A 5000-nucleotide genomic window follows, 5' to 3' on the forward strand; every position below is an offset into this window, starting at 1 on the left:
GCTTGGTATTGTGTTACATGGTAATTTTTCCATGAAACGTCAGAGGGTCGATGCAGGGGTTCTAGAAGAGGTGATAAACCATTTAAGCCTCATGAACAAGCGCATGGTCTTTTAAAGATTTGTGAAGTATTCGGGGCGGCGGTGTGTGTGTGCCCTCTTTCAGGAGCGGGCGGGGGGGCACTGCCAGCAACTTGCCAGGTCAGGTAGTGTTCAACACGTGCATCACCCTTTCTCTGCCTGCTATTGCGCTCCATGCTTCGGAAAGGTAAGAAAAAGAACGTGCATTTGAGTTTGAAATGTCCGATCCTGCAGCAGCACACTTCCAAAGCCCACACATGACAATAACCCGATTCAAGGCCCCATTCACCCGTTTTAAAAAAAATAGATAACACTCCAACAAAGTAAGGTTATAAAACTTTATTAACTACTAACTTTAACGAACGGAACAAAAACTAAAAACATTTAAACATTTCTCAACACAAAAAGCAACAATGGTTAGAAGCTGTCTTTTGTGCGAATAGTCCCAAGGCAGCACAACGTGCAGAGTTCTGGACGGCACCCAGGTGATGTCGCCTGGGTGCCGCACTGGTTTAGGGATCCTACAATGCTGCTCCGAAAATTGGCGTGGGGCGTCCCGGGTGGGGCGGGGGGAGGCCTCGTCAGTAGCGGTCTGTTGTGCGAATAGTCCCAAGGCAGCACAACGTGCAGAGTTCTGGACGGCACCCAGGTGATGTCGCCTGGGTGCCGCACTGGTTTAGGGATCCTACAATGCAGCACAGAAAAACAGCGTGGGGCGTCCCGGGTGGTGCGGGGGGAGGCCTCGTCAGTAGCGGTCTGTGTCCAGTGTCACATGGCTGACACAACATGTACGACAGGCACCCAGGTGATGTCCAGTAAACTGCCGCACTGGTTTTGGTATCCTACAATGCTGCTCCGAAAATTGGCGTGCGGCGGCCCGGGGGGGGGCGTGGGGGAGCCGGCGTGAACGGGCCTCCCCAGGTGGCGGCCATCTAGCTGAGTTGCGCTCGCTCTTGCGGCCACAGCGTCTCGCTCACCATGTTGTTGAGTTGCTCCCACTCTTGCAGTGCAGCGATAGGCGGCTGCCACATGGCTCTTAAAATGGCGGACAGCTCCTCGGTTTTAGGCCTGGTCCACTGAAATGGCCCTGGGACACTTTGGAACTCGGACGCTTGCCTGCTAGGGCTTGGGCTCCATTCTCGAAAAGCGTCCCCTCAGCCGTGAAGATTGTATAAAAGTCTTGGGGGCCCCCGACTCCCGCAGGCTTCCGGTGGGGAGCGGCTGCCATGATTGCTCGCGGAATGACCACGACGGAGCCACGAGATGGTGGTGCTCTCATGCTGACGCCAGCTTCAGTCTGAATGATCCAGAAACAAGGTGGGGCTTTCATCGTTTGGGAAAAAAAAATGTTGTAAACCAATGAAAAGTGTTATTTTTAGGTCATATGACCAAGCCTTCCATCTTTAGGAAACCAAAAGTAAAATGAACAAATGAAAAGTTTTATAAACAAGTCACATGACCTGTTATGCGGCATAGGGCTACAAAAAGCGTAGAAAATCCGTTGGCACGTGAGGCGGCGTCAGTAGCGGACCGATGTGCGAATAGGCCGAAGGCAGCACAACGCGCCGAGATCCGGATGGCACTTGTTGGTGTCGAGCAAGTTGCTGCACTGGTGTGGCCATCCTACAATGCTGCGCCGAAAGACGGCGTGTTCAGCTGAGTTCCGGTCACTCTTCCGGCACAGTGACTCGAACGCGCCGAGATCCGGATGGCACCGAGGTGGTGTCCAGCAAGTGGCCGCACTGGTGTGGCCATCCTACAATGCTGCGCCGAAAGTCGGCGTGGGGTGCCCCGTTGGCTTATGAGGTGATGTCAGTAGTGGACTGATGTGTGAATAGGTCGGAACCAGCACAAGGCGCCAAGATCCGAATGGCAAGTCCTGGATGTTGAGTGCCTCAGTTGAGAGTTCTGAGCGGTGCTTGTAAGACTGTCTGAAGCTTATTTGCACCTGCTGCAGCTTCACTAGGTCCGGCGGAACTTTTTTCCTTTTCCTTTCTGCTTCTTTTCCTACAATGCGTTTCATCTGAAGACACGACCAGGTCCCTGAATGTGTGCAGGGGGACGCTATTGATTGAATGAAAATGGCGGCTTGACACAAAGCTGACTCAAGCGTTACTGTTGGTGCTATACAGACAAAAATTGGTTTTCAGTTTGTACATTCTTCAGGTTTTTTTTTTCCATCCAAGTCTGATTGAGAGTTTGTAGAAAAATGGCTTCAGATTTTCCACATACTACTCTTCAACATTCTTCCTAAATGTAACAATGTGAAACTCACTAGGAGAACGGCTGTTTCTGTTTCCTTTCAAAATGCTGCCACCAATATTTTCTGAATGGAAGACACCATCTTGTAGCATAAAGGGCCGAAAGGGGTTCTGGTCTGGCCGATGGTTGGTGGAGACATTTTGACTATATCTTGGACCTGCCCGGCCTCGCCCAAAATGGCGCCGGTATAAATGGGACTCGTAACTCCTTGCCCGCAAATGTATATCTAGAAAATGTTATTGTAAGTGGCCCTGTCGTATTTTAATTACAAAATGTACGTCCACCGATTCCGCAACTGTTAGACACCTTTGTTCTTGTCACCTAATGGCCCGCTCGTTACGTTCTTCTACAGTGTAAATGTCTCCTCATCATATACGATTTCAGTTTGCTCCGTGGCCGGCCCACGTGGTTATAGGCCCGTATTTGTATACTGACATTTTCACAATAAAGGTTTTTAAAACAAAACACGGTAGTAGTATTTACATTTGTAAAGTTTTTACTTTTAGTGACTGTTTTCGAATCAGTAAAAGGCAAGTGAAATAAAGCAGTCCAATTACATGACGGATAAAAGGTATAATATGTAGGAACGCAGTAAAGATAAATGGTCAAGGGCAGTTGTGTTTTTCATGTCTGCAACATAAAGTGATCGATAAGAATCTGATAATCAGGCGTATCGGTGACTAAGACAGCAGGCCGAATCTCTTTTACTCAACGGCTCCGTCATGGAAGGAAGAAACGCCCTTTTTCTCGAAAAAGGAATATAATTTACTTGCAAGACAGTTGTAAATTTTCCGGGAAAGTACATTAGCCTGGAATATTATAACATATGTTTGAAAAAAAAATATTGTTCGAAAATAATAAAAAGCGTAATTTTTAGGTCATATGACCAAGCTTTTCATCATTAAATTAACAAAAGTAAAATGAACCAATGAAAAGTTTTATTAACAAGTCACATGACCTGTTATGCTTACGTTACGCGCTGCGCGCCGCGCCTCGGATCACTTCCGGGTGCGCTAACGCGGCGTGTCATAAAACGCATTACGCGACAACGTAGGTCAAGAATATAGTCTAAATGTCTCCACCAACCAGCGTTCAGAACACAACCCCTTTCAGCAGTCCAAAAAGTTCTGTTAAATGACAACAGAGGGGACAGGCAACAAGAACCATCAGTCAAAGAGGGGAGGGCAAGTTCTTCTCTTCCGGGTCATGTTGGGGCGCTACCGGAACTGATCGAATTGGTAGTCTATAGTGTTTCTGGATGTTTCAGACTAAAGCTGGCGTCAGCATGAGACCACTACCATCTCGTAGCTCCGTCGTGGCCATTCCACGCGCAATCATGGCAGCCGCTCCCCACCAGAAGCCTGCGGGAGTCGGAGGCCCCCAAGACTTTTGTAGAATCTTCACGGCTGAGGGGACGCTTTTCGAGAATGGGACCCAAGCCCTAGCAGACAAGCGTCCGAGTTCCAAGGTGTCCCAGGGCCATTTTAGTGGACCAGGCCCAAAACCGAAGAGCCGGCCGCCATTTTGAGAGTCCTGTGGCAGCCGCCTATCGCTGCACCGCAAGAGCGGGCGCATCTCAACTACATGGTGAGCGAGACGCTGTAGTCGCAAGAGCGGGCGGTAAACAGCTGAATGGCGGAAGAGGCACAGTGTAGCAAAAGCGGGCGGAATGGCAACTAAAACGATAAAGGGGCGCCCCACTACAGCTTGTCTTCAGGTCAAACGGATTGTGGGACAAGGTCCAGAATTGAAGAGTCATCAAAAGGCAAAAAGTTCCGCCGGACCCCGGGAGCCGGCCGCCTATGTCGGGGGCGATCTCAGGCTACACCAGTGCTATAAGACTTGGGGAGGGTGTCGGAGCCAAGCGTCTTCTCCGAGTCCATGGCCATCACACCGCCCCTCAGGGGCCTCCGTCAAGCTGTTTAGGAAGGTAACATATCACATTGTTTTCTAATGCAGTCAGGTCCACAAACGACACTCACTTACTTTGAGAATAGTGAAGCTGCAGTAGGTGGAAATAAGCTTCAGACAGTGTTACAAGCACTGCTCAGAACTCTTAACTATGGCACCCAACATCCAGAACTTATGCTATTTGAGAATGGTAGTGACATCGAAGCATCTCAGGGACCAAAACCATTAACGTACTTTCACGTATGAAAATCTTACTTGGGGAGGGGGCAGGAGCGAAGCGCCCCCTCCCAGTCAGCGCCACCACACCGTATGTTGAAAATCTGAAGCCATCGTTCTACAAAGTCAACCAAACTTGGATTGAAAAATCTAGAAAAATGTACAAACTGAAAACCAGTTTTGGTCTGCATAGCATCAGTAGCAACGCTTGAGTCAGCTTTGTGTCAAGCCGCCATTTTGATTCAACAAAGCACAGGCATTGAAAAAGGCTGAAATTCAGAACTCTAAACTATGGCACCCAACATCCAGGAGCTTGCCATCCGGATCTTGGAGCCTTGTGCTGTTTTCGATCTATTCACACATCGGTCCACTACTGACATCATCTTATAAACCAACGTTATGTAAATAGTTTTTTAATAAAATGTTTTACCCTGTTTCTTTGCTGGTGTGTTGTCTATATTTTTAATATTTGCATAGGGTTTGTCGTTATTTTGTGCGGGATGGGTGATGGAGCCGAGCTGTCTTGCAGCCCT

At 48.7% G+C, this 5000-nt stretch overlaps 1 protein-coding gene across 1 annotated transcript in view; it reads right to left on the minus strand.

Annotated features, from left to right (window-relative positions):
• SSR3 (signal sequence receptor subunit 3) overlaps positions 1–5000 on the minus strand; it is a 29845-nt gene that overhangs the window by 17189 nt on the left and 7656 nt on the right. The window lies entirely within an intron of this gene.

Source organism: Lissotriton vulgaris, chromosome 11 (genome assembly GCF_964263255.1).
Source record: "Lissotriton vulgaris chromosome 11, aLisVul1.2, whole genome shotgun sequence".
Classification (NCBI taxonomy): domain Eukaryota; kingdom Metazoa; phylum Chordata; class Amphibia; order Caudata; family Salamandridae; genus Lissotriton; species Lissotriton vulgaris.